At 40.9% G+C, this 8,109-nt stretch overlaps 1 pseudogene; it reads left to right on the forward strand.

The window, feature by feature from the left end:
• On the forward strand, nucleotides 1,806-7,464 carry LOC8075837 (annotated as a pseudogene).

Below are 8,109 nucleotides of genomic sequence, written 5' to 3' on the forward strand. Positions count from 1 at the left end.
TACTTATCTTCACCCATGACTTTTCATCACCCATGACTTTTCAGACCTGCAAACGTGCTCTTGCGTATCAGTTTTCTTTTACATAATATATTCTATACTTTGTGTGAGTTGTCTTCATTTCTGAAATGTGGCGCGCTCTATTTCCCCCCTCGGATTAAGGGCTTGTTTGGCTTTGAGCCAGGCAAGGGCGCAGGCTTCATCTTGGGCGTCCGATCATTAGACGCCTGGGGCTGAGATTGATGCGTGGGTCTGGGCCCTAAATATGTGAACAGAGTTAATTCTTTTCTCTTGGAAAGCGATGAAAAAAGGCAAACTAAAAAAACAAAAAAAAATGGCTCAGTGAAATTATTCAAGTTTGAGAGGAAACAGAGCTTTCTTCACGTAGAGGGATTAGCCAGGGCCTTGTTTAGATGCGAAATCTTTTTGGATTTCGCTACTGTAGCATTTTCGTTTGTTTGTGGCAAATATTGTTCAATCATAGACTAACTAGGGTCAAAAGATTCGTATCACGATTTTCAGGCAAACTGTGTAATTAGTTTTTGTTTTCGTCTATATTTAGTGCTTCATGCATGTGCCGCAAGATTTGATGTGACAGGAAATCTTGAAAACTTTTTGGATTTTGGTGGGAACTAAACAAGGCCCAGGTTTACAGACATGAAAACAAAAAACTGCATCCCTACGGCCTTACCCAAACAAATTCCAGAATTCGTCGGTGCAATGGAGTTGATATCCAGGAACTCAAGCCAGTGCAGCAAGACAAATCTTTCTGTGACTCAATTGGATCAGTAACTTTTTTTTTTTTTGCAATCCAATACGTTGACCTATTCGGCTATTCCCATGTGGAGACAGTCAGATGGATAAATTAGCACCTAGTAATTGTTACAGTAGCACGCGAAATTAAACAGGCCCTAAGCGGCTGAACTGCGACCAGCTCAAATTTGTCTTCATGCTTACTTGCTAGAGCCATTCCAGCTTGCTGCGAAAAAAAAAGACATGTAAATGATCAGGTAAATACTGAGCAACAACAGAATGCCACTTTCCATACTCAAGCATGTGTCGCGATTTGCAATATATTCCGAACAAGATGGCAAGGCAGGTACATTTAATTCGGCGAAGAAGAACGTTGCAAACATTATTCGGAAGCACCGCACAAAATCGCGATTAGAGAATGGCAATAATCAGAACAATTAGAAACAAGGAATGTTAGAAAAATAGAGATGAATTCTAGGAAATCTCAGAATAATTAGAAACATCGAGCCTTTAATTCGATAGTCTCTAATCATCATCACTGTCAGCTACTAGTAGCCATTTGGATCTATTATAATTTATAAAAAAATTACCACATCTGTCATTATGAAAAATACATAAAGTAACATCCTAAAATTTATATTTAAACTACCCACCTATGACATTATGAAATATAATTCAAAATAACTCCATAATTTGTATATAAATTACATACACATGAAATTAAGAAAAAGTAACTCCCCATACTTGCATATAAATTCCTCACATTTTCTATTATTAAAAGTAATTCAAAAATAACCTCATCTAAATTACTCACAGTTGTCATTATGACGATAATTCAAAATAACCTTCTTACTCTGTATCTAAACTATCCACATCTGCCATTATAGATGGTAATTTGAAATGCCCCTAATGATTTCATAAAGTACCCACCTGTCCCCCTTCCCCATGAAAAAGGATAGATATGAAATCAAGAAAAATAAAAAGTTTAAAAGGGAGAGAAAGAAAATTGGGGGAAAAAAACCCCGGCCCAGTCCGATTGGGCCGGCCGGCGTTCTCTTCGCCCCTTCTTCCCCTTCAGCTGCTTTCCCCCCTTTGGTCTGCTCTGCTGCAAGGCCTCAAATCACCGGCCGTTTCGTGCAGTTTTCCTTGCGCGGGCTTCCTTCCCGCTCGCCACAGAAAACCGCGCCGCCGCTTCCTCCGCCCGCACGCGCAGCCCGTCTCCCCGTCGACGCGCCGCCCGCATCCCCGGCAAGGAGGAGCCCCCCGCATCCCTGCTCGCGCGCCCATTCCCGTCCCCTCTCCGTTCGCTCGCTAGAAGGAAGAGACCGGCACCGCCTGGATCTTCCGGGGCGCCCCATCCCAGGTGCCGAGGCTTTCGTTGGTCTCTTCGCCGGCGACGGGCACCCACCAGGTACTCCCCCACCCCTTCTCTTCCCTTTCATGCTGTTGTGCGAAGCTGAGTACACCCATGTCCCTTTATTGGATCCGCCCCTCCGCAGGCAGCCATGGACGTGAACGAGGAGGCAATGGCGGCACACAAGCGCGCCTTCCTCGACTTCCTCGACCAAGACGTAAGCCCCCTCGCCGTCCCTACCGCCGCCGCTGCCGCCGCCGCTTCGCCGGGTTATCGGCTAATGCTCTCGCCTCCCACCGCAGGTCGGGAAGGGGGTTTACATGCAGGCCGTCCGCGACATGGTGCAGAACAAGCGCCACCGCCTCATCATCGGCATGGACGACCTCCGCAATCACAACCTCGATCTCGCCCGCAGGTGCCCCGCCCGCCTCTGCCTTTCCCTCGCTTTCTCGTTGCGTTTCTGTTGTTCCGTCGGGCAAGTTCCTGCCTTCCTGGCTGATATACGGTCTGCCCTTGCGTACGTCTGAATAGGGTGATTCGGAGCCCCGGGGAGTATATGCAGCCGGCGTCGGACGCGGTGTCGGAGGTGGCCAAGAACCTGGACCCCAAGTTCTTGAAGGAAGGGGAGCGCGTGATGGTGGGCTTCTCGGGGCCGTTCGGGTTCCACAGGGTCACGCCCAGGGATCTCATGTCCTCCTTCATCGGCACCATGGTCTGCGTTGAGGGCATCGTCACCAAATGTAATGTCTCACTTCTCCCTTTCATTAGAATTAGATGGACCACATTGTCGTTATGCTCTGGTTCCACTCATACTGCTTGTTGGGTGCACTTTGTTTACATGGTACCAGATTGTGTTGTCAGTATCTTTTGAACAAGCTCCAATTAAACCTTAGCATTCTTCTTGCTGGTGAATACAAGTTTTGTGTTAGTCCAACTGGTACCTTTGTGGTAAAGGGAAACTGCAAAATAGAATGGGTAAAATTGTCCTTGTTAGCTATGTCAGTTAAAACTGAACTTGAATGACGATGTCAGAATGTCTGAGCTATACGAATTTGTAATGAAACTTTAGATTGACTTCTGTTAATTCATCACTTATGCTGTGCATACAGCATACTAATCTGATGCTAACTACTTGGCCCATCAATCCATGCCAGCAATTTACTAATACAAAGCATAGATAGACACCTTTGACTCCACGTGCTAATATTATTTTTCCTCCTGAAAAAAACAGGCTCGTTGGTAAGGCCAAAAGTTGTTAAGAGTGTTCACTTCTGCCCTGTGACTGGGGCTTTTCTGTCACGTGAATACAGGGACATCACTTCTTTTGTAGGCTTGCCTACTGGCTCTGTTTATCCAACAAGGGTATGCTCCTACTATTTGCTCTTTGCACTTTCATTCAGTCAACCCCTTTGGTTCTGTAGTTGTAATGCCTCTCAATCTGGAATGCCTAGGATGACAATGGTAACTTGTTGGTCACTGAGTATGGAATGTGTGAATACAAGGATCACCAGACATTGTCCATGCAAGAAGTGCCTGAAAATTCTGCACCTGGACAGCTCCCAAGAACCGTCGATGTTATTGTTGAAGATGATCTTGTGGATTGTTGCAAACCCGGCGACCGTGTCTCAATTGTTGGTGTATACAAGGCTCTACCAGGGAAAAGCAAGGGAAGTGTTAGTGGGGTGTTCAGGTCAGTTCAGCTATGACCTTCACCAAAGCTGGCTTCAATTTAACTATTTCTGAAGTATAATGTGGTTTCGTATTACTATGCCTGTAGAACTGTCCTTATTGCAAATAATGTGTCACTTCTTAACAAAGAGGCAAATGCACCTGTCTATACTCGGGAAGATCTGAAGCGGATGAAAGAAATATCAAGGAGAAATGACACCTTTGACTTGCTGGGAAACTCACTTGCTCCATCCATATATGGTCATCTGTGGATAAAGAAGGCAGTAGTACTATTGATGCTTGGTGGCGTTGAGAAGAATCTAAAAAATGGAACTCACTTGAGAGGGTAAGTGGTGTTTCAGATCATTATTGACACATGATTTCATTGATTGTGCTTTATTTATTTATATTTATATTTGTATTTATATTTATATTTTTGGCATACAGAGATATAAACATGATGATGGTGGGAGATCCTTCAGTTGCCAAGTCCCAGCTCCTAAGAGCTGTCATGAACATTGCCCCTTTGGCTATCTCAACAACTGGCAGGGGTTCATCTGGTGTTGGTTTGACTGCTGCTGTGACTTCTGATCAAGAGACTGGTAAATGATGCAATTCTACTTAGCGCATTGCCGCATTGGTATTCATATTCCAGTAAAAGCCACATGACAAATTTCTGTTCAGGGGAAAGAAGGCTTGAAGCTGGTGCCATGGTTCTTGCAGATCGTGGTGTTGTCTGCATTGATGAGTTTGATAAAATGAATGATCAAGACCGAGTTGCTATTCATGAAGTTATGGAACAGCAAACTGTAACCATTGCAAAGGCAGGAATACATGCCTCGCTAAATGCGAGGTGTAGTGTAATTGCTGCAGCCAATCCAATATATGGAACCATATGATTAGCATTTCATTCCCTTGCTCCATAAGTGTTTTCCACTTGATTGTTTGCTGTTTCTGACAATAATTTCTGCCCTTATGACAGTATGATCGTTCATTGACGCCAACAAAGAACATCGGGCTTCCGGATTCACTGCTCTCTCGTTTTGATTTACTTTTTATTGTTCTTGATCAAATGGATCCTGAGATTGATCGGCAAATTTCAGAACACGTTGCACGAATGCATAGATATTGCACTGATGATGGAGGTAGCTTTGTTGTTTTACAGTCCAGTATATTTGTTTTCAATTCTCCCATTCTTTTCATTTGCTTAATAAAAGACATCCTTATAAACTGCAGGAGCAAGGTCTCTTGATAAAGAGGGATATGCTGAAGAAGATGGTGATGCTAATGCAGCCATTTTTGTTAAGTATGATAGAATGCTCCATGGTCAGGATAGAAGAAGAGGAAAGAAAGCCAAGCAAGACAGGCTAACTGTCAAATTTCTGAAGAAATATATTCATTATGCGAAGAACCTTATTCAACCGAAGCTTACTGATGAGGTAACCTTTTCCAATCCTGGATACAGAGCCATACAAAGTTGGCGGAGAAATTATTTTTCTATTGTGCATTAACATACGATGTTTTCCTCAACAAGTTGGGGGCTGCTTTGTTTTCTTCCTCTTCAATACACTTCTGTATTTCTATGTTTCTTTGATTTATTTTTCTCCATTGTTTAAGAGAATTTCTTTTCTTACATAGAATAGAATGCTCTCCCTTCAGATATAACACTGACGTTCTTCTGCTGCAGGCATCTGATCATATTGCAACTTCATATGCTGAGCTCAGGGATGGTAGTGCAAATGCAAAGGTTCGATTCAAGCATAGCTGCCTGCCATCTTGTTAATGTTATATGTTTGTAACTCTTATTTAGGCCTTGTTTAGTTCGCGAATTTTTTTGGATTTGGCTACTGTAGCACTTTTGTTTGTATTTGGTAATTATTGCCCAATCATGAACTAACTAGACTCAAAAGATTTGTCTCGCAAATTACAGGTAATTAGTTATTTTATATATATATATTTAATGCTTCATGCATGTGCTGCAAGATTCGATGTGATAGGGAATCTTGAAAAATTTTGGAAACTAAACCAGGCCTTATTCACCTGTGTGTTTCACAGTCTGGTGGAGGTACACTCCCAATTACAGCAAGGACATTGGAAACCATAATTCGTCTATCTACAGCTCATGCCAAGATGAAACTGAGGCATGAGGTATTTTGTTTATTCCACAAGCAATCTACCCACATCAAGAACTTTCTGGATGAGCCACAGTTCCTATTTGTTTGCTCATGATTTTCCTGAAACTTCACCAAGAAATGAAGCATTTTCTCCATTTTATAAACAGTTTGATATTTTAGAAGGATAACAGAGGCACTTGTCCTTGAGAAGACCTGATCATGTTGGTAATGTCTTGTGTTGCAGGTTCTGAAATCCGATGTTGAGGCTGCATTGCAAGTTCTAAATTTTGCAATATACCACAAGGAGTTGACTGATATGGAAGAGCGTGAACAGAGAGAAATGGAGATGAAACAGCAAGCTGATCATGATGCAGTTGCAACTGGTGGCACTGTGGATGGACATGGAAGGTGATTTTAATATTTTATAACTTTAGCCAAACACCCACTTGTCTCAGTTTTTTTAAGAACTAAGTAGTTCATTTACAGTATGTTTCCTGTCCCATATGTGCCTTTTGTTCTTAGTTTTTACCATCTCCCTATTCATGTATCTAAAAAGGCCTTACTCTTCACAGCTCTGGAAACGATCCAATGGATGTGGATGTAGGAAACACTTCAAGAAATCAGGATGTTCCAGCAGAGAGGTTACTACATAACCTGCAAATCTGAAGTTTGTTTTGTTTTGTTTATGCCTGATCCTAGCTGCCCTGTTTTTGGATAACCTGCAGAATTGAAGCATTTGAAGCAATTCTCGGTCAGCATGTGTTGGCAAACCATGTAGATCAAATGTCAATTGATGAAATCGAGCAGACGATTAATAGGGAGTCAACTGCACCTTACACCAGAAGCCAAGTAGAGTTTATTTTGGAGGTATGAAAAAACTAAGCTAGTTTTCTTTCAGGCTTGTAACAAATATAGCCAGGCATGTCGATTGCACTGAAATTTTGTTTCCTTGTGCTCTCAGAGGATGCAAGATGCAAACAGGGTAATGATACGAGATGGTATTGTTCGAATCATATAACTACCATTCTACCAGGACAGGACGTTTACCTGCGGATGTCATGGTGCCTCTCTGAGTCCAGCTGAAGCTCTGCATCTGCATCTAACTTAATTGTTTAAGTACTTGTTCCTTAAAGGTCTACGTACTTTCAAAACTAGATTTACTAAGAAAGCTGGCGCTAGAAATCTATCTTTGGTCCAGACGATAACATGGTCCTTTGATCTTACTTCGAGATTCGTACATCTAATCCATTAGATCTTCATGCACTTAAAAAATAGCATCTCACTTTTTATTTAGGTAGGATTTTCTATTTAGCTTAGTCAGGATTGGTATTTATAGTCCATTTGCATGCAAGAACCACTTCTGATTCTCTTCAGAGTTGCTAGAAACATTTTTAAACCGTCAAACACGATACTAATTCTAGGTAGAAACGTTTCCACTAATTCTCTTTTTGTACTAGAGATTAGAATCACCTCTAGAGTGGTTTTCTCCATATTCTGTTTCTTGCATTCCTACCTCCTATGTAATGTAGAAATATTTCTAGTGACCCTCCTCAATTGAAAATTGGTTTATTTTGATTTGATCATCACCCATTAAAAAATAACATTTATGATTTTTTTCATGTATCCTTCAAGAATCAGAATCCATCCAACCCGTCAAACAATTTAAGGAAACGATTCTGATTCACCAGAAGAACGTTCTTACAATGAAATTAAATCTGAAATATTTCTGAGATAATCTGGATCTCTCCAAACGCACCCTTAGATTAGGATCCCTAACTATCTAGGTCACATTAAAAATCTTTGTCAACAGGTTTCAAATTCACGTAGTTAGTTAAGGGGTGGACAAAAAATTGGGCTAAATTTTGGTTCTTTAATATTATATATGAGGTATAGATTGGAAGAAAATTTTGATTGCAACTATAGTTAAGAAATATAGTAAATACTCCCTCCATTTTAAATCATAAGTCATTCCAACTTTTTAGAGAGTCAAAGTATCTTATTTTTTTATCAAAATTACAGAGAATTACAAACATTTATAGCATAAATCAAATACTATAAAAATATATTTAATGAAGAATCTAATTATACTTATTTGGTATCATAAATATTATTTTTGTTATATAAGCTTGATCAAACCTGAGATGCTTTGATTCTAAAAAAATTAAAATGACTTATAATTCGAGATGAGGGGAGTAGGATTCTTTTTACTGTGCCAAAAATATA

The sequence above is a fragment of the Sorghum bicolor genome, chromosome 6, assembly GCF_000003195.3.
Source record: "Sorghum bicolor cultivar BTx623 chromosome 6, Sorghum_bicolor_NCBIv3, whole genome shotgun sequence".
Taxonomy (NCBI): Eukaryota; Viridiplantae; Streptophyta; class Magnoliopsida; order Poales; family Poaceae; genus Sorghum; species Sorghum bicolor.